This window comes from Diabrotica virgifera, chromosome 5 (genome assembly GCF_917563875.1).
Source record: "Diabrotica virgifera virgifera chromosome 5, PGI_DIABVI_V3a".
NCBI lineage: Eukaryota > Metazoa > Arthropoda > Insecta > Coleoptera > Chrysomelidae > Diabrotica > Diabrotica virgifera.
Genome location: NC_065447.1, coordinates 129,860,854 through 129,884,294, shown reverse-complemented (window position 1 = coordinate 129,884,294; position 23,441 = coordinate 129,860,854). Strand labels below are relative to the sequence as shown.

The 23,441-nt window shown below is 31.5% G+C and overlaps 1 protein-coding gene across 1 annotated transcript in view; it reads right to left on the bottom strand.

The window, feature by feature from the left end:
* Window positions 1–23,009, bottom strand: part of LOC126884396 (mitogen-activated protein kinase kinase kinase 11-like) — a 713,707-nt gene extending 690,698 nt beyond the window's left edge. The window contains exon 1 of the mRNA XM_050650315.1: window positions 22,680–23,009. The gene's annotated coding sequence lies outside the window, so the exon portion shown is untranslated. The remainder of the gene's footprint in view (window positions 1–22,679) is intronic.
* Window positions 23,010–23,441: the final 432 nt, after the last annotated feature.

Below are 23,441 nucleotides of genomic sequence, written 5' to 3'. Positions count from 1 at the left end.
TGAAACTACATTTAATTCTGTTGAATTCGATATTTCGATGAGTATTTATTAATTTTTCATCTTCATCAGGAACAAACTACAAAATTAACTAACAGTTAGGTACAAACATAATATTACAATGATATAACTTACGAATTGTTGTAGGTATGTTATATAAAGCAATTTAACTTAAAGCTATGCATGTCGTTTCACGAGAACGTCGAGGGCGGCACTGAGTCAGGTATCTTTTCTCACATGTGTTAAGGGTCAAAAGTTCCAATATCGAGCCATCTGTTTAATATTCTGCTATTTTTCGAATTTTAAAACATTGCAGTAAATTTCGCTTAATCTACTTGTGTCTGATTTGTAATTAATTGAACGTTTATTACTGTTTATGTGGTACATCTCGAGGAACAAGATGTTACTTATATGTAACATCAAATCTGAACTTTCTGAGATTCTTCCAACTGATATGATACGTGAATACGAAAATCGTCTGAAAAGAAAATTTAGATCTGAATTTGAGAAAATAAAACTTACGAACATCAACAAATTTGAACGACTATACAGCAATAACGAAAAACACAACCGTGTATTTAAAGACAACAGCAAATGGTTTAAAAATATCTCTAGCATAGCCATACCGGAAGAAGTCGCCAATTTCTTATCATTGGGACCTAAATTTAGTGTGCCCTGTGTTGGTAAAGATGTCAGACTAGATAGGTTTGTTGCAGACTTAGAAAATATAGTGGATGATATTCCAGATGAATCAAAGGATGTCGTACGAGCTAGAGCAACCAATATCATAACTAATTATGTGAACCACACTACAACAAACAAACCAAACCACTTCAACAGGATGTTTGAAAAAACACGCAAGTTTTTGAAATCAAATCCAGATCTATACATTTTGCAATCAGACAAAGGTGGGTGTACGGTTGCCATGGATAAATCAGAATATATGGATAAAACTGAGATAATGCTACAGGATTCTTCCACGTACACCAAATTAAACACTGATCCAACGGTGAAAATACAAACCAAATACAACAATATTATTAAGAACCTGAAATCCATAGGTGAGATAGACGCTAATGCTGCAAAACAACTAATGATCTACAACTCGATGTTTCCAAAGTTATACTGTCTACCAAAAATTCACAAAAGCAAAGTTCCTCTTCGCCCTATCATCAGCTCAATCAACTCCACTACATACAACATCTCGAAATACTTGGCAAACATTCTAACTGCCACTTTTGAATATCAAACTAATTATAATGTGAAAGATACATTTACGTTTGTAGAACTAATTAAGAATGTTACAATTCCTCAAACCTATGTACTTATATCCTTAGATGCGGTATCGCTTTTCACGAATATTCCTCTTAACTTGATTATTGAAATTTTAGAGCAAAATTGGCACTTAATAGAACCCAACACCACACTAAGTAAGAATAACTTCTTCAAACTAATCGATTTTATTTTTTCTAATGTTTACTTTTCTTTCGGTGGAACTTTTTACTCACAAATCTTTGGCACTCCCATGGGCTCTCCTATCAGCCCCATTCTAGCCACCATAGTTTTAGATCATCTATTTAATATAGTAATTCCACGACTACCGTTCAAGTTACCGTTCATATACAAATATGTGGATGATGTGATAAGTGCGATCCCCGAGGACTCTATTCAAACTACACTGGACCTCTTCAATGGATTTCACAAACACCTACAATTTACCGTTGAGGAGGAGAAAGAACAAAGTGTGCCCTTTTTAGACACTAAGGTGATAAGAACCACAGAGAACAAGATAATTTTGGATTGGTATCAGAAACCAACTGACTCTGGAAGATATATAAATTATTTCTCTCAGCACTCGAAAAGCCAAAAACACAACACTGTTGTGGCAATGAAAAACAGAATTTTACACATCAGCAATGACCTGTTCACACAAAAGAATTTAAAAACACTCTACAACATATTCTTGAACAACGGCTATCCAAGTAAAATTCTTAAGCAACTGATATATAACTCAGACTTATACGACGGGCAACGTGTGACAACAGACCATCAGATCCCGTGATTTACAAAAAGTTGCCCTTCATAAATGGCATAACCAACAATATAATCAAGGTGCTGAACGGAATTCCTAAAATCAAATTAGCGAAATACAATAGCATATCCAACTACAGCTTATTCTCGAAGCTTAAAGACCAGACACCGCTTCTAAATCAGAGTCATATCATCTATCAACTTTCTTGTCTCGAATGTGATGGGCAGTATATAGGACAAACATCGCAATGGCTGAAACAAAGAATAACGCAGCACAAAAGTGATTGTAAAACACACAAAAATACTTGTGCAGCAGCACACCATTCCATAACAACAGGACACCAATTTAATTTGTCAGATATCAAGATCTTAGATTCAGAAAGCAATTATAAGAAAAGATTGTTCCTCGAGATGTACCGCATAAACAGTAATAAACGTTCAATTAATTACAAATCAGACACAAGTAGATTAAGCGAAATTTACTGCAATGTTTTAAAATTCGAAAAATAGCAGAATATTAAACAGATGGCTCGATATTGGAACTTTTGACCCTTAACACATGTGAGAAAAGATACCTGACTCAGTGCCGCCCTCGACGTTCTCGTGAAACGACATGCATAGCTTTAAGTTAAATTGCTTTATATAACATACCTACAACAATTCGTAAGTTATATCATTGTAATATTATGTTTGTACCTAACTGTTAGTTAATTTTGTAGTTTGTTCCTGATGAAGATGAAAAATTAATAAATACTCATCGAAATATCGAATTCAACAGAATTAAATGTAGTTTCAATCTAAGCCACAGACCGCAATTCCCGATAATTTCAACACTGTTTTATAGTGTTATAGAATATATATATATATATATATATATATATATATATATCAATTTACAAATTATTGGGTTAACAGCTGAAACGGAAGACTCAGTGTACTCTTTTTTACGATTCCAATATTTCGTTAACAGTCGTTAACATCATCAGGGACGCTGAAATAATATTAAAGGTATAATAGTGAAACTGGGTATTAAAAAACAACTCACTAGTTTGAGATTTTAGTCAACGATGTTATAAATGTGTAAAAAAGCGGCATTAACAAAAAGAATTGCAGTGAATGTTATTAAAAATTAAAAAATATAACAAATATAAAAAAATGGAACTATAATATAAATAACTATGCTAAAAAACCACTAATTATTAAAATCTTTCTGTGCGACGGATTTAAAAGATTTTAATAATTAGTGGTTTTTTAGCATAGTTATTTATATTATAGTTCCATTTTTTTATATTTGTTATATTTTTTAATTTTTAATAACATTCACTGCAATTCTTTTTGTTAATGTCGCTTTTTTACACATTTATAACATCGTTGACTAAAATCTCAAACTAGTGAGTTGTTTTTTAATACCCAGTTTCACTATTATACCTTTAATGTTATTTCAGCGTCCCTGATGATGTTAACGACTGTTAACGAAATATGGAATCGTAGAAAAGAGTACACTGAGTCTTCCATTTCAGCTGTTAACCCAATAAACTTCAACCCCATTTTTATATATATATATATATATATATATATATATATATATATATATATATGAATTAAACGAAAAGATTTCTCTGATATACAGAAGAAATCTTTTCCGTAGCGGACGCGAAAATGTAAATTTCAAAGTCTTCATAAAAGACGATGAACGACAAAAGACACCTCTTTGTGTCACAGATTTGTCTACAAAGCCACGTTATTCGCTACACATTCTTCAATAACGGAGAAAAACCGTGATATGAAAGGAAACGGCGATTGCATTTTATTTCACTTCGACCACCACCGATATTCTACACGACGTGTTTCGAGCTCATGTCAAGCTCTCGTCAGGAACATCTAGGTGGATGGTCGAGGTGTAAGAAAATGCTTTTGGCCTTTCTGGTAATAATAAAATAACCAGACTTCAGTACACTTGGTACGACATCTATATGAATTAAACGAAAAGATTTCTCTGATATACAGAAGAAATCTTTTCCGTAGCGGACGCGAAAATGTAAATTTCAGAGTCTTCATAAAAGACGATGAACGACAAAAGACACCTCTTTGTGTCACAGATTTGTCTACAAAGCCACGTTATTCGCTACACATTCTTCAATAACGGAGAAAAACCGTGATATGAAAGGAAACGGCGATTGCATTTTATTTCACTTCGACCACCACCGATATTCTACACGACGTGTTTCGAGCTCATGTCAAGCTCTCGTCAGGAACATCTAGGTGGATGGTCGAGGTGTAAGAAAATGCTTTTGGCCTTTCTGGTAATAATAAAATAACCAGACTTCAGTACACTTGGTACGACATCTATATGAATTAAACGAAAAGATTTCTCTGATATACAGAAGAAATCTTTTCCGTAGCGGACGCAAAAATGTAAATTTCAAAGTCTTCATAAAAGACGATGAACGACAAAAGACACCTCTTTGTGTCACAGATTTGTCTACAAAGCCACGTTATTCGCTACACATTCTTCAATAACGGAGAAAAACCGTGATATGAAAGGAAACGGCGATTGCATTTTATTTCACTTCGACCACCACCGATATTCTACTCGACGTGTTTCGAGCTCATGTCAAGCTCTCGTCAGGAACATCTAGGTGGATGGTCGAGGTGTAAGAAAATGTTTTTGGCCTTTCTGGTAATAATAAAATAACCAGACTTCAGTACACTTGGTACGACATCTATATGAATTAAACGAAAAGATTTCTCTGATATACAGAAGAATATCTGTAGAATATCGGTGGTGGTCGAAGTGAAATAAAATGCAATCGCCGTCTCCTTTCATATCACGGTTTTTCTCCGTTATTGAAGAATGTGTAGCGAATAACGTGGCTTTGTAGACAAATCTGTGACACAAAGAGGTGTCTTTTGTCGTTCATCGTCTTTTATGAAGACTTTGAAATTTACATTTTCGCGTCCGCTACGGAAAAGATTTCTTCTGTATATCAGAGAAATCTGAATATGAAAGGAAACGCCGATTGCATTTTATTTCACTTCGACCACCACCGATATTCTACACGACGTGTTTCGAGCTTATGTCAAGCTCTCGTCAGGAACATCTAGGTGGATGGTCGAGGTGTAAGAAAATGCATTTGGCCTTTCTGGTAATAATAAAATAACCAGACTTCAGTACACTTGGTACGACATCTATATGAATTAAACGAAAAGATTTCTCTGGTATACAGAAGAAATCTTTTCCGTAGCGGACGCGAAAATGTAAATTTCAAAGTCTTCATAAAAGACGATGAACAACAAAAGACACCTCTTTGTGTCACAGATTTGCCTACAAAGCCACGTTATTCGCTACACATTCGTCAATAACGGAGAAACCGTGATATGAAAGGAAACGGCGATTGCATTTTATTTCACTTCGACCACCACCGATATACTACACGACGTGTTTCAAGCTCATGTCAAGCTCTCGTCAGGAACATCTAGGTGGATGGTCGAGGTGTAAGAAAATGCATTTGGCCTTTCTGGTAATAATAAAATAACCAGATTTCAGTACACTTGGTACGACATCTATATGAATTAAACGAAAAGATTTCTCTGGTATACAGAAGAAATCTTTTCCGTAGCGGACGCGAAAATGTAAATTTCAAAGTCTTCATAAAAGACGATGAACGACAAAAGACACCTCTTTGTGTCACAGATTTGCCTACAAAGCCACGTTATTCGCTACACATTCGTCAATAACGGAGAAACCGTGATATGAAAGGAAACGGCGATTGCATTTTATAGGCAAATCTGTGACACAAAGAGGTGTCTTTTGTCGTTCATCGTCTTTTATGAAGACTTTGAAATTTACATTTTCGCGTCCGCTACGGAAAAGATTTCTTCTGTATACCAGAGAAATCTTTTCGTTTAATTCATATAGATGTCGTACCAAGTGTACTGAAGTCTGGTTATTTTATTATTACCAGAAAGGCCAAATGCATTTTCTTACACCTCGACCATCCACCTAGATGTTCCTGACGAGAGCTTGACATGAGCTCGAAACACGTCGTGTAGAATATCGGTGGTGGTCGAAGTGAAATAAAATGCAATCGCCGTTTCCTTTCATATCACGGTTTCTCCGTTATTGACGAATGTGTAGCGAATAACGTGGCTTTGTAGGCAAATCTGTGACACAAAAAAGGTGTCTTTTGTCGTTCATCGTCTTTTATGAAGACTTTGAAATTTACATTTTCGCGTCCGCTACGGAAAAGATTTCTTCTGTATACCAGAGAAATCTTTTCGTTTAATTCATATAGATGTCGTACCAGGTGTACTGAAGTCTGGTTATTTTATTATTACCAGAAAGGCCAAATGCATTTTCTTACACCTCGACCATCCACCTAGATGTTCCTGACGAGAGCTTGACATGAGCTCGAAACACGTCGTGTAGAATATCGGTGGTGGTCGAAGTGAAATAAAATGCAATCGCCGTTTCCTTTCATATTACGGTTTCTCCGTTATTGACGAATGTGTAGCGAATAACGTGGCTTTGTAGGCAAATCTGTGACACAAAGAGGTGTCTTTTGTCGTTCATCGTCTTTTATGAAGACTTTGAAATGTACATTTTCGCGTCCGCTACGGAAAAGATTTCTTCTGTATACCAGAGAAATCTTTTCGTTTAATTCATATAGATGTCGTACCAAGTGTACTGAAGTCTGGTTATTTTATTATTACCAGAAAGGCCAAATGCATTTTCTTACACCTCGACCATCCACCTAGATGTTCCTGACGAGAGCTTGACATGAGCTCGAAACACGTCGTGTAGAATATCGGTGGTGGTCGAGGTGAAATAAAATGCAATCGCCGTTTCCTTTCATATCACGGTTTCTCCGTTATTGACGAATGTGTAGCGAATAACGTGGCTTTGTAGGCAAATCTGTGACGCAAAGAGGTGTCTTTTGTCGTTCATCGTCTTTTATGAAGACTTTGAAATTTACATTTTCGCGTCCGCTACGGAAAGGATTTCTTCTGTATACCAGAGAAATATTTTCGTTTAATTCATATATATATATATATATATATATATATATATATATATATATATATATATATATATATAAGTTATTGAAGAATAAAAGCCATTAAGTAGAAAGTTAACTGATTTTTCTGAAAGGACATTCTACAAAAGTCACGTTGAAAACTAGACAAGGAACTCGTTATCATAATCTCTAAACAACTCTTACCCGATAAGGGTATATCAATAATACCAAACTTCTTTATATATATATATATATATATATATATATATAAGTTATTGAAGAATAAAAGCCATTAAGTAGAAAGTTAACTGATTTTTCTGAAAGGACATTCTACAAAAGTCACGTTGAAAACTAGACAAGGAACTCGTTATCATAATCTCTAAACAACTCTTACCCGATAAGGGCTAATTAATATTCACTTTCAGTGGTAAGACCCTACTAAAATAACTATAAATGAAAAACTAGTCGTTACTAATGACCACAATCCCAGGTAATAAAATCATATTATCTTAATCCCTCAAGAATGGTATTTTCCAAAAATTTACACAAAATATAAGAATATTAGATCTGTCTATAAAACAATTGTTAAGAATGTATTTGGTATTCCTACTTATTCTTCTATAACAACTCAAAATTTAAAAAATATAATTTCAATTTTTCTAATACAAATTCGGCTAATTGACGAAGTCCCTGATCACACAAACAACAGCCCACACACATAAGAAATTTTTGAAAATGAGACGCATTACCTACACGCCGTTTAAAAATTTTTCCCTCGCTTTCGAATATACCTTGATCACGATATTTTATATCTCATGCTTTATTACATGTACTTCCAGAATTTTTATTATATGTACTTCCACAATTTAACTAAAAATTAAAAAAAAAATGTTAACTAACGTACCATCTCCAAAGCATTTTTTAATTTGAGACGTATTCCCGAATAGCCCGCAATACATCGCAAGTTTCAGAATTTTTTTCTCTTGTTTTGGAAAATACCTCCATCACGTTTTTTTTATATATTATGCTTTAGTATATATACTTCGAGAATTTAGCAAAAAATTGAAAAAAAAGTTGACTAACGTACCATCCATAAAGGATGTTTGAATTTGAGACGTATTACCGAATAGGGCGCAATACATGTAAGTTTCAGAATTTTTTTCTCTTGTTTTGGAAAATACCTCCATCACGTTTTTTTTTATATGTTATGCTTTATTATATTTACTTTGAGAATTTAACAAAAAACTGAGAAAAAAAGTTGACTAACGATCCATCCATAAAGGATTTTTGAATTTGAGACGTATTACCGAATAGCCCGCAATACATCTAAGTTTCAGAATTTTTTTCTCTTGTTTTGGAAAATACCTCCATCACGTTTTTTTTTTATATGTTATGCTTTATTATATTTACTTTGAGAATTTAACAAAAAACTGAGAAAAAAAGTTAACTAACGATCCATCCATAAAGGATTTTTGAATTTGAGACATATTACTGAATAGCCCACAATACATCTAAGTTTCAGAATTTTTTTCTCTTGTTTTGGAAAATACCTCCATCACGTTTTTTTATAAGTTATGCTTTATTATATATACTTTGAGAATTTAACAAAAAACTGAGAAAAAAAGTTGACTAACGATCCATCCATAAAGGATTTTTGAATTTGAGACGTATTACCGAATAGCCCGCAATACATCTAAGTTTCAGAATTTTTTTCTCTTGTTTTGGAAAATACCTCCATCACGTTTTTTTTATATGTTATGCTTTACTATATTTACTATGAGAATTTAACAAAAAACTGCGAAAAAAAGTTGACTAACGATCCATCCATAAAGGATTTTTGAATTTGAGACGTAGGTTTATTACTGAATAGCCCACATCTAAGTTTCAGAATTTTTTTCTCTTGTTTTGGAAAATACCTCCATCACGTTTTTTTTTATATGTTATGCTTTATTATATTTACTTTGAGAATTTAACAAAAAACTGAGAAAAAAAGTTGACTAACGATCCATCCATAAAGGATTTTTGAATTTGAGACGTACTACCGAATAGCCCGCAATACATCTAAGTTTCAGAATTTTTTTCACTTGTTTTGGAAAATACCTTTATCACAATTTTTTTATATGTTATGCTTTAGTATATGTACTTCCAGAATTTAACAAAATATTGAAAAAAAAAGTTGACTAATGTGCCATCCATAAAGAATTTTTGAATTTGAGACGTATTACCGAATGGCCCGCAATACATCTAAGTTTCAGAATTTTTTTCTCTTGTTTTGGAAAATACCTCCATCACGTTTTTTTATAAGTTATGCTTTATTATATATACTTTGAGAATTTAACAAAAAACTGAGAAAAAAAGTTGACTAACGATCCATCCATAAAGGATTTTTGAATTTGAGACGTATTACCGAATAGCCCGCAATACATCTAAGTTTCAGAATTTTTTTCTCTTGTTTTGGAAAATAGCTCCATCACGTTTTTTTTTATATGTTATGCTTTATTATATTTACTTTGAGAATTTAACAAAAAACTGAGAAAAAAAGTTGACTAACGTACCATCCATAAAGGATTTTTGAATTTGAGACGTATTAACGAATAGTGCGCAATACATCTAAGTTTCAGAATTTTTTTCTCTTGTTTTGGAAAATAGCTCCATCACGTTTTTTTTTATATGTTATGCTTTATTATATTTACTTTGAGAATTTAACAAAAAACTGAGAAAAAAAGTTGACTAACGATCCATCCATAAAGGATTTTTGAATTTGAGACGTATTACCGAATAGCCCGCAATACATCTAAGTTTCAGAATTTTTTTCTCTTGTTTTGGAAAATACCTCCATCACGTTTTTTTTTATATTTTATGCTTTATTATATTTACTTTGAGAATTTAACAAACAACTGAGAAAAAAAGTTGACTAACGTACCATCCATAAAGGATTTTTGAATTTGAGACGTATTAACGAATAGCGCGCAATACATCTAAGTTTCAGAATTTTTTCGCTTGTTTTGGAAAATACCTTCATCACGATTTTTTTATATGTCATGCTTTAGTATATAGGGTGAGGCAGATAAAGGGCCTATTAGAAATATCTCGAGAACTAAAGGTAACTGAATTATGAAAATTGGAATAATGAGGTTTTGAAGACTGATCTATTTAATGAAAATATTTTCATCTACTTGGTACTTCCGGTTATACCGGAAGTTGCTTATAACTTCGTTTTTTTAAATGGGATACCCTGTATATTTTGACATTTTTGGATTCTCCTCGATTTCTTCTTTCTTAAAATATAATGTTTTGTAACATTATACAGGGTTACAGTGTAACAATCAATATAACAGATTTAATTGTCAAACTGATGGTAATTTTTCATCTTCTGCTATTAGTAACAATGCAAACGGAGGTTTGACCAAAATGACATCTCAACCGTCAACTTCAAACACGAATGACAATAAGATGGCTGCGACAGCAGCGAATTTAAAACAAAAACAAACAAGAAATTCTAATAATAATAAGATCGACCCTACAGCAGTAACGATGGCACTTCTGCAGACACACCAAAATAATGTCATGCGTGAAATACAAGCGCTTGGATCAACCAACGACGATAATGTTGGCTGGGAAACAGTTAAACCCAGAAATAAACAACGGAACCGCAGATTCGTTATTGGAAGAAATGAAGTTGATACTGGTATCCAAGTAATTCCTAAGTATGTATCACTTCATGTGTCTCGATTGGCACCTAATACGAGACCTGAAGATTTGAAGCAAATGCTTATAAATGATTTTCCCGAAGTAAATTGCGAGAAACATGAGTCCAAACGACCAGAGATTTATGCATCAATGAAAGTGACTATTAATCAAGAGAATTTCAAAAAAGCATGGCGAAAAGAGATATGGCCCAATGGGGCAATTATATCACGGTTTTTAGCAAAGAAGAGGGTGCCGACAACACCGGAGGATCCTCAGGTATAGGTACTAATCTCATATTAAAGAATTATAATCTACAGAAGGAACTGCGTATTTATTATCAAAATGTTCGTGGTCTAAGGACAAAAACTGATACATTATACACAAGCATATTATCTGAAGACTATGATATTATTGCACTGGTTGAATGCAGAATTTTATGACAATGAGCTGTTTGATGATAGATATAATGTGGTAAGAAGAGATCGTGATTTGAATCGAGGCGGAGGTGTACTGATGGCACTCAAAAAAGAAATACCTTATGAAATAATTGAAGTAAGCTGTGATATTGAATGTATTATTGTCAAGATAGATTTTAGAAGAACCATATTTTATATGTCTGTTGTTTATTTTACACCTAACTGTTGTATAGATAAGTATGAAACATTTTTAAATCTCTTTGAAGATGTTATCTTAAATCAAAATTCAAATATGTTAATAATAGGGGATTTTAACTTGCCAAATTTTGAAAATAATAATTATGACTGTGATAAAAACATTCTTTTGCATCAGTTTCTGAATATGGGCAACTTGCAGCAATGTAATAGAGTATATAATCATATGAATAGATTGTTGGATCTCATATTGTCAAACCTTACAGTATCAGATGTTATTAGGTCAGATAGTTCACTGATTGCTGAAGACAAATATCATCCTGCTCTTACTTTCACTATCATTGTAGATAAATCAGAGTCTGAAAAGCATTGTATGAAAAACTATAAATATGATTACTCAAAAGGTGATTTTTTGATGTTATATAAGCTACTTGAGCAATGTGATTGGTCTGACCTACTGACATATGATGATGTGGACAGGTCTTTGGGTCTTTTCTATGCAAAGATGTATGATTTTATGGATCTATCAGTACCAAAATTTGAGGTTAAAATGAATAAATCAGTGGCAAAATTCCCGTCTTGGTTCTCCATTGATCTGGTTAAAAATATTAGGTTAAAAAATCGTCTGCATTGTTTAGTTAAAAAAGGTAAGGCAAATGCAGAAGAGTTGAGTATGTATTTAACACTCAGAAAAAATATAAAATTTCAAACAAAAAATGATTACAAATTATATAAACAAAATATAGAAAAGAACCTAATAAATGATCCCAGTAGTTTTTGGGGATTTTTAAAAGGAAAAGCAGGTCTTAGTGGGGTACCAATGAAGATGGTATTTGGCACCGAGAGCTACGAGGGTTCTCAGAATATAGCTAACGCTTTTGCACAGTTTTTTCAGTCTGTATATGCAGAAACTGATGACACCGATTATAGTTCAAATAAAGAAAGCTGAGGGCTTTTTAAGTTTCCTAGAGTTGTAGATTCTGATATATTAAATAGCATTAAAAAATTAAAACCAAAAAAGTCCACAGGACCTGATGAGATACCGTCTTATATTTATAAAGGTTGTGCTGAGTTTATAATTAAGCCTTTAGTTTTTATATTTAATTTAGCAATTGAACAGAATCGATTTCCTAGCTATTTAAAAAATGCTGTGATCTCTCCTGTACATAAAAATGGTAAAAAATGTGACATATCGATGGCTTAGTGTAAAAACCTCGTATCTCAATTTTTTTCGAAAATGACATTTTGGTGGTTTTTGTTTGAAAACCTTGTATCTCACCATTTACAACTGTTAGAAAAAATCCAAATACAGTAGACTATTTTCTACAGCCGAAAAAAGAAACCACGTATATCAATTGCTCTCTTGATTTAGTGTGAATACCACGTATATAAAACAAAGAATTTGGTACTTAATTTGAAGTGTTTGTTTGAGAGATTCTACTTGGAGAAGTGTTTTTTGTGAACAACAAAATGTAGTCCGGCATGTAGAAACATTTTATGAACCTTAAATCAAAAGATTTGTATTGTATCGACCTAGTATTTGGAGGTGTGCAATAAGCTATGAAAAATGAAAACCTCATAAATAATAATAAACACAACCTCATTTGAGATGAAAAACACGTATATCAAGATATACGAGGTTATCATAGTTACTTGGGCAAAGGCTCTATATACTGCAAGGATATTTACGTGTTTTTCATAGTTAATATTTGTATTTCCAATTTAATAGCGATATTTGACACTTTTAGCTCTGGGCCAATATCAGATATTTGTCTCAATATGCTCGACTTAAAAATATGTAACGTAATTTTTGTTTTTATGTTATATTATGCTGAAAATCAGTTTTTTGCCTCTCCTGTAAAATTGTCATTTAATGAGATACGAGGTTTTCACACTAAGCCATCGATATGTAATTATAGACCAATTAGTATCTTGAATGGAGTCGCTAAAATTTTTAAAAATATTTTATATTTAAATATATATAATTTTGTAAAAGAATCAATAACAATTTCACAACATGGTTTTCTCCCAGATAAATCTACAGTTACTAATCTTTGCCTATTTTCAGAACATGCGTGCAATGCAATAGTCAATAAAAAACAGCTAGATGTCATATATACAGACTGCGCAAAAGCTTTTGATCGGGTGGACCATGGCATACTCTTAAATAAGTTGGTTGAATATGGTTTCTCTGAGAATGCATATAACTTTATGAAATCTTACCTGCTTCACAGATCACAGATAGTAAAGGTGGGAGGAACATTTTCAGGTCAGTTTAATGCCAAGTCAGGTGTCCCACAGGGTAGTAATTTAGGCCCTTTACTATTCCTACTTTTTATCAACGATTTACCAGCATCAGTAACTGTTTCAACCAGCCTACTGTATGCTGATGACTTTAAACTTTTTAGAACAATCTCATGTAATGAAGACTGTCATATGTTACAGTCTGATCTAAGTCATGTGGCTGGTTGGTTTAGAATTAATAAGATGTCACTTAATATTAGCAAATGTTCAGTTGTCACAATTACTCGTAAATTAAATTTCATCATTGAAGATTATCATATAGATGGTGTAGTTATAGACAGGAAAAATGAATTTAGGGATCTGGGGGTCAATTTTGAGTCAAACATGAGCTTTCATAACATCTTTATAGTATTGTAAATAAGGCATATAAAATATTAGGTTTTATTATACGTAATTCTAGGGACTTTGATATTGACACAATTATAAGGCTCTACAATGCCATTGTAAGACCAAATCTAGAATACGCGTCAGTCATATGGTCCCCAACAACAGCTTTTAAAACGGATTTAATTGAAAAGGTTCAAAAGCGTTTTTTAAGATATCTTTATTTCAGAAAATATAGAGTGTACCCTTATATGATCTCATATTATTCAATGCTAAGGTATTTCAAAGTTGAAAGACTCTCTGCTAGAAGGGATCGGCAGTCTGTGATGTTCATATATAATATTGTAAATAATTTTAAGTATAAAAGCTGTGGAATGGTGAATTTTGTACATTTTAAGATACCAAAGATTAGGCTGAGAATTATAAATAGGAAACCTTTTTTTGTATGGAACAGTTTATCTCCTATCAATAATATGCTCAGAATTTGTAATGAATTTTTAGACCAGCATCCAGAACTGGATTTTTTCGATGCAAGTTGTAAAGATATTCAGAAACTTCTGGTGGGCTGGGATAATTTTCAGATGCAATTAGAAGTTATATAACATATAGATCTATATCATATATGTGTATATATATATGTATTTTCTTTTGTTATTGTTAGTCTGTTGTTTTGTTTGTTAGTTTGTAAGTTGCCATCACCTGTGATTACCATTGTAACATTTTTTTTTATTACTGGTGTTTGTGATGTGTACCAATAAATAAAAAAAAATAAATAAGTAAATATTTAATGAAAATATTTTCATCTACTTGGTACTTCCGGTTATACCGGAAGTGGCTTATAACTTCGTTTTTTTAAATGGGATACCCTGTATATTTTGACATTTTTGGATTCTCCTCGATTTCTTCTTTCTTAAAATATAATGTTTTGTAACATTATACAGGGTAGGTTAAAAGATAATTACGTTTGTTTATTAATTTAGTAGCAAAATTCACACCCTGTAGGATTGTAGTAGTTTGACATAATAAACTCTATTTACGTTCAAATGATTTTTAATATAGTCTACTATTGTTAACAATTATTAGTACAGCTAAATTTTTAATTTTAGTATACAGGGTGGATCTAAACTCGGAATGAGTATTTTATGAGTTTTCTTAAATGGAACACCCTATATTTTAGTATTGTAATGAAATAATATTTCATGGTACTTTTTAATTTCTTAAGCATTCCCTATACCTAACTGCTTTAATTTGTGCTTAATTGTTAATCGCACCAACAATCTTAACTTCGATGGTATTTTGACAGTTCAACCATTATTGGCAATTTTAAGTATCAGTCTAGATTAATATGTATTTATTTCCAAAAAATTATTTGTGATTGAATATTTTCATAGCCAACCTAATACAATTTCACATATTTTGTGTTGCAATTAATGTTTTGCTTGAATTACCAATAACTCACAAATTAAAGCAGTTATGTATAGGGAGTGCTTAAGTAATTAAACTGTACCATAAAAGAACATTTCATTACAATACTAAAATACAGGGTGTTCCATTTAAGAAAACTCAGAAAATACTCATTCCGAGTTTCGACCAACCCTGTATACTAAAACGAAAAATTTAACTATACCAATAATTCCTAACAATAGTAGATTATATTAAAAATCATTTGAACATAAATAGAGTTTATTATGTCAAACTACTACAAGCCTACAGGGTGTGAATATTGCTACGAAATTAATAAGAAAACATAATTATCTTTTAACCTACCCTGTATAATATTACAGAACCTTATATTTAAAGAAAGAAAAAATCGAGGAGAATCCAAAAATGTAAAAATATACAGGGTGTCCCATTTAAAAAAACGAAGTTACAATCAACTTCCGGTATAACCGGAAGTAGCAAAGACACCAAAATATTTTCATTAAATAGTTCACACCTCAAAACCCCTGTATAACAATTTTCATGGTTTTCTTGTCTTTAGTTCTCGAGATATTTCTAATAGGCCCTTTATCTGCCTCACCCTGTATGTACTTCCAGAATTTAACAAGAAAATTTAAAAAAAAAAGTTGACTAACGTGCCATCCATAAAGGATTTTTGAATTTGAGTGGCATTATCTACTCACCGTCAATACATCGCCCGTTTAAATTTTTTTTCCAAACATATATAACATATATAAGATAAGATAGATAGATAGATATTTATTCATTTAAATAGGTTACCCTAATATACAATAAATGTAGAGAATAGATATTACAAATCATTTACAAAAATCAAATATAACTAAGCAACATCAAATGAAATTAAACAAACTTTAAATAAATTTACAACATATAATACCATACAATACCCACCCATAAAATTAACATAATAAAGTATTACATCACTTGTTTCTAATATACAGCTTAAGTTTGGTTTTAAAAGATTTTATTGACATTGTATTTTTTAATTCACCTGGTAGAGCGTTAAACTCATTAAAACCCCTGAATACTAATGAATTCATCGTCATTCTATAATTTGTTTTTGCTATGTAAATATTCCCCATATTCCTTGTAGAATAATCATGCACATTTTTATTGTACACTATAAACTGCTTAAAGTAATCTGGAGCTACATTATTAAGTATTTTATATATATTGGAGTATATATAACATTTTTCTTGTCAATATTATCTGTTTTATTCATTTTTGATAAATTTATACCAAATTTTTGTGAAAATATGAAAAAAAAAATTATGGATGAAATTTATGGCTAAGGTATGGCTTACAAATTATGGTCAATATGCACCAATTAGTAGATTGACTCTGTATGAAAACAAGTTTAGTCATCTAATAGATCTGTTTGGTTCTTCAGTTTCCTCTATTAAACAAGAAGTATGGCGTCTTGAATTTTGAATTTAAAAAAATTAAATAGATATAGACTGTTATAATTGATTCAGTTGTTTTCATCATTTAAAAATATTTTATATTCTTTTTATTTTTTATGTTTGTGTTTTATACTTAGTTGTAGCAGTTGTAGTTTTACGTGTATCTAAATTTTATATTTTCATTATTATGACGAAAGCTCTGCTTTATTGTATTTTGTAGGTATGTATTGAGTTTATCCCGTTAATAAATAAATAAAAAAAAACAATAAAAACGAAAAGACGGAACTGTACAAAACAAAAATGTTCAAACACGAAGACTTGACGCTATGGGTGTACCAGGGAAAAACTAACAAAAATGTTCTAGTGGTGAGTTCTCTACACTCAAATAATATTAAAATAGGCACAGATAAAAAGAAGAAACAGGACACTATTACATACTACAACCACACAAATTGCGGAGTAGACGTCGGAGATCAGATGACCAGAGAGTATTCAACCAAATCGGCTACAAGAAGACTAAGGGCAGAATAACATCAACGAATACAAATCCAAGGGGTACAGCAAAGCAATCAAATAATATACATAGACAATGCTATACAGGGAACTGTAACAAAAAAAAAAACATTTGGAATTTGTCATACCTATATGTAAAAATTTGTATGTGGGTCTTATACAAGCAAAATTAAAAAAATTTTGCTGGTGCATAAACTGTGCTTAAATAATAAAGTAAGTTCTTTAAATTAATTAAATAATGTCTTTTATTAGTAAGTATAAACTCAATATAAGTTTTTTTCAAGTAAACAAGAATGCAAAAACAGCTGGCGGTAGAAAATTTAAAAACCATCATTTTGACTGCTCTGGTGCCTCTATTGTTTGTTTTTTAACCAAGAGGAGTGATTCAAATTTACCGCGCCGTAATGCTTGTTTCTAATTGGTCCAACAACAGGCAAGTTTACTCTCTGTTATTAAATTTTGACACTAATGACTTTTATGAAATTTTGGCACTACTGTAATTTTATAGGTTAATTAAGTATATCAGCGATTTTTTGTGTTTTCTGCATTATTCCTTTAATTTTTAGATTTTTAGTCTACTTTTATATAAAAACAGTTGTTTTTATGTATGGATTCTCATGGAAAGCTGATATGATCAACGAAAAAAGAAGATGAATTTGGTGACTTTTTAGTAACTTTCTTGGGTGTGAATCTGTCTTTTTAGTTTACTCCTCTTGGTTAAAAAATCAACTATAGGTATGCAAAAATGCTGGTGCTTCTCACGGCTCTTAGACATTACTACAGTTGCCCCGATTGACTAACCAATGAACATTAAGGGTGCGATTACGTCACAAGTGTACTGTCATTTGAATCGTAATACGATTTTTTTCGAATCCTGAGAAAACTATACACAGTGAAACCTCGATATAACGGACCAATTGGGGGGAAGGGTTATCCGTTAAAACCGAAAGTCCGTTATACAAAAATACGTTTAAAATGAACCAAAAAACTTTTTTTTTAAAGTTTTGTTTGCACTTTTGAAGTTTGCTGTTTTTTATACTATTATTAGAAATATGTCCGCATTATGCTATAATAAAATTTTTATTGAAATTCTTTGTAAAATACAAAGACGTTTTAATTTTTTTCACATTTGAGCGGATTTTGTTGTCCATTATATCCGAAGTCCATTAAATAGAGGTCCGTTATATCGAGGTTTTACTGTACCTGAGAAAAGTATTTTAGAAAAATTTAAATGCAGATTGAAATATTACATTATTGCGGAGGGCGGAAAGCCCCTTAGAATAAACAAGCAGTTTCTTTTGAATAAAATATTGAAATTAAATATCACACTTCTTTTTTATTTTCAGCCCTGTAACTTATTAAAATAAACATTATAGAAGTTTTCAGGGAATTTCGGCCCTCGGTAATAATGTAGTCTTTCATTCTGAGTTTAAATTTTTCAAAAACATTTATTAGTTTTCTCAGGATTCGAAAAAAAATGAATACGATTAAAACACATTGAGAATTTTGACATGCGTCAAAATTTTGCATTAACTCAATGTAAAATTCTAAACTGTTGAATTCCAGCTTCCCTAATTATTTTACATCAAAAGAGATTAGAAACTATTTGTAGAAGATTGAAATCTGTATTGAAAACAACTGTTAAAATTGGTCTACGAATTAAACATATTCCAAAATTATGTAAAAATGTAATAAATTTCAGTTTTTCAGCCCAAAATTAGGCCACACACAATGCAATAATGTTCACATTTTTGAACTGTCAATATTTTTATTTTATCATTTATGGTTTAAAAACAATACAGTTGATAAGATACCCTAAGTTGTGGAGAAAGTATTAATAATAAAGATTTTTTATTCAGTCAATGATACACATATATACACAATAACACACATTCAATGAGCAAAAATCATTTAAAAATATGGGATTGTGTACTCTTGTGACATAAAGTCAAAAATATAAGTCTCCCCACCACTGTAGGTCAAGACAACCGTAATAAAGTCTAATAACCGTGGGTGCTTCTAGTGTTAAAATGTATAATATATGTCTGAATTGCCGATATAAATGAGTGAGATTAAATAAATTATTAGAAGAATTTTTTTACTAAGCAACAACATTGTTGTTTAATTCATTAATATTTTTTGTATTTTGACAACGACACCCAGTTTGGGCATCGAAACGTTAATAAAATCATTTTTTAGTAAAATTGTGACTTATTTCCCATCAAAACTAGTTAAGGCTATGGGTACATAATTCTCAAATATTTTACGTGTATCCCTACTTTTTCTGTCTCTACACAGCAAATTACGTGTAGTAAAATTCACACTGGTGTGGATATGTAAACATTACTAGAATGTCATTCTACTTGAAAATGTCATAATTAATTTAAAGAGATTGCTTTTGAATGTTCTTGGATAACTGTTATTTTTATAATTGCAAATTATTAATTCAGTTAATAAATGTGATAATTTTTTCACTAACTATGTTTTCAGTGATTGTAATAATTTATTTGTACAACAAAAACTAATAATCAATCGAGAAAAGAGGAAAAGTGTTAAAGTGATTTTTTAATATGTTGTTATTTTGGAACGCTTACAATTTTGAACATCTCTAACAACAAAATACTTGGATCACAGGATATATCTGATGTATTCTCTGCTTGGATCTTCCACAAATAATACACAATAAATAACTTTTTATTAAGTTCACGTCTTAAATCAATTATTTATCAAATACACTATATATCAATAATATTTAATCAATTTCTCAAAATATTCCCGACGCAATGTCAAATATTTAAAATTGTCACTGATTGCCAGTGTCTGACTGACAATATATGCTGACAATATTATATTCGGTTGAGTGCGTTGTAAGACAAAGACAGATTTGGAAAATATTACCACGGCATTGTGTTCATTTTTTTCAAATCCTGAAAAAACCAATAAATATTTTTGAAAAATTTAAACGCAGAATGAAAGACTAAATTATTACCGAGGGCCGAAAGTCCCTTAGAATAAATAAAAAGTTTATTTTGAATGAGATATTTGAAATTAAAAATCACACTAAATTTTCTCTTAGTTTTTTCACCCCTGTAACTTATTAAAATAAACATTATAGAAGTTCTCAGGGACTTTCGGCCCTCGCTAATAACGTAATCTTTCATTCTGCATTTAAATTTTTCAAAAATACTTATTAGTTTTCTCAGGATTCGAAAAAAATGAATCCCCATTTGAATAGCATTGCAGCCGAAAATACGTACCGATCCTCTTAATGAATAACTACTATTCATTGTTTTATTTGATGTTGGTGAAACCGGCCATAGACTCTCAAAAACATCTAAATACAGTCGGAAAAATGAAAGATTACCCATGGGCCATGAACGATCATATCAATCACTTATTTTGTATTTGCTGTCTTTTTCTATAACAAACGTTTGTTATTCATAGAAAAAGACAGCAAATACAAAATAAGTGATTAATATGATCGTTCATAGGTAATTTTTTATTTTTCCGACTGCATCTAATATTAACTCCTAAGACTACTTCTCATTTTAATTCACATGCCCAATATGAAATCTAGCTTCTGACATGTTACCATGTAAAATAATAAAAAAAGTAAACAACTTTTTAATTGGAGTAAGATTAGATTTATCCAATATGTATGTTGTTATATTGTATGAATATTTGCCCTACATTTTGCACTAAATTTTCATCCAGAAGCATACATATTTATAGGTCTGGATCCCGCGTATGAAAAAAAAGTTGATTAATAGCAAGCTGAAAATTTGTTAGTAGCTTACGGGTGTCTAGTCGGACAAACTTTTATATATGGGAACACTGGAACAGGGGAAGTTTTAATTTTGGAACATGTTAAAAATTTGGAACGGTCACACCACGAAAATGGCACATTTATTTTGTCCGACAGAACAGACTTAAACTCTTCGAACAGAGATTAAACTCTCATGCAAAAATCAGACTGCTATTTATCACCAAATGGGCGTTTTAATGAGTGGAACATGTAGAATATGTCAAATACCAGGAATTATGACAGGTGATAAATATCAGTCTGATTTTTGCATGAGAGTTTAATCTCTGTTCGGAGAGTTTAAGTCTGTTCTGTCGGACAAAATAAATGTGCCGTTTTCGTGGTGTGACCGTTCCAAATTTTTAACCTGTTCCACAATTAAAACTGCCCCTGTTACACTGTTCCCATATATGAAAGTTTATCCGACTAGACACCCTTAAGCTATTAACAAATTTTCAGCTTACTATTAATCAACTTTTTTTTCATACGCGGGATCCAGGCCTATTATGTATTTACATAATAATAAGGTGACCAACTATTTTTTGTTCAAAAAGAGTACACTTTGCAAGTATTTCATATGTGAAAAAAAAAGAAGAAAAAACGATAAAAGCTTTATTTTTTTTAAAAACATATTTTTCTTCGGAGTGGATTTTTTTTGCTAAATGAGGATCTTCGTTTAATAAGCCACATCTGGACAACTTTCATTTTGCATATTAAATTTGACTGTTGCGACGACAGAACATGTTTTTAGAGAAAGTTACACACTTCTCACTGATCCAATAATCATTCCCCAGTGAAAATACTCTTTCAACAGCAGCATTAGCGCCTGGACAACTAACAGGACAAGGAAATTTCAATTGTGGGATATGCTCTACTCTAAAATGCCGAAAGATTTCTACCCATCTTTGTCAAGTTCTATTTTCTCACCGTTCCATTTCTTCAATTTTTCTTCATTTAAATATAAATTTACTCTTCAAATTTCTTCAAAGAAACTACAATGAACGGAAACTATTCTTACCGCCTTGGCGTGCCGGAAACGGCAAGCAATATGCGCGTGTAAAATGCAAATCACTTTCAAAACATTTTAAATATTTAATTAATAAAATTGAAATAAAATAATCTAAAAAACGTGTTAGAAATACAAATGAGTATAAACTTATACATAGTCCGTTCGCTCTAACTTTTCCCATGCGTCACGACTTATTTTCAAACAAATTAAGTCAAAACCTAAAGTGAAACGTACGCTGATGTGTGTAGTATATAGTATACAGTATACAAAATGTATATACACATCGACGGTCGGTTCACTTTAGGTTTTGACTTAATTTGTTTGAAAAGAATTCGTAACGCATGGGAAAATTTAGAGCGGACGAACTATAAATGAGTACTTTCAGAGTACAGGATTTGAAAAGAGTACAGTTTGCAAAAAAATAGTACAAAACTCAGTAAATGAGTACAGTTGGTCACCTTAATTAATAATAGTATATGATAGGATAATATTAAAAAAATGTTTGCTACAATTTACCAATTTAAAGAGACAGTCCTTGTTGGATAAAATATAAACAGAACAAAATCCATCATATTTTAGACATTTCATTGACAGAATGCATAGGGCCAGATGGTTACACAAACACTGCTTAATGTTTACTATTATCTCACTACACTAATAGGCTTTAAAGCGAGGTATCAACTTATTGTTTAAAAATAAATTCACGATGTAACATTTAACATTTTCTCAACATTACTGTTTTAAAGTTGTTGGTAATATCAATTGTATACAATCTGATACAACCTCTTATTTATAGGGCTTTTCATCGATTGTCATTTGTTTCGAGCTTCTGTCATGTGTCACATCTACGTCATACGTCTGGTTATGAGATGTTATTAGCACCTCATTGATCGAATTTCGTAAAAATAATTATACCATCCTTTTGCTCACGGTTTGTACAGCATTGATCACTTGGTTTCAGATTTTGATCAACTCTAGTTTATTTTTTATTAAGGGTTGAAAATTCAAGGACGAAAAAAAAGATGTTGGCACCTCATTGATCGAAATCTTAAAAAAAATGACTGTATTCGATAGGAAATAAAGCGCTGACCATTGATCACCTATATTAAACTTTGATCAGGCTTTTTTTTTCACTGAAAATAATTATTAAAGTTGCAATAACCTTAGCACGCACGCGCAGTCCATTAAAAATGTTATATCTAACAGGAGCCCAGTTCTTTAGCGCGGTAAAAATTTTAAACCTACCGTGAAATCAGTGCCTTCCCGCGTTTTGCTAAA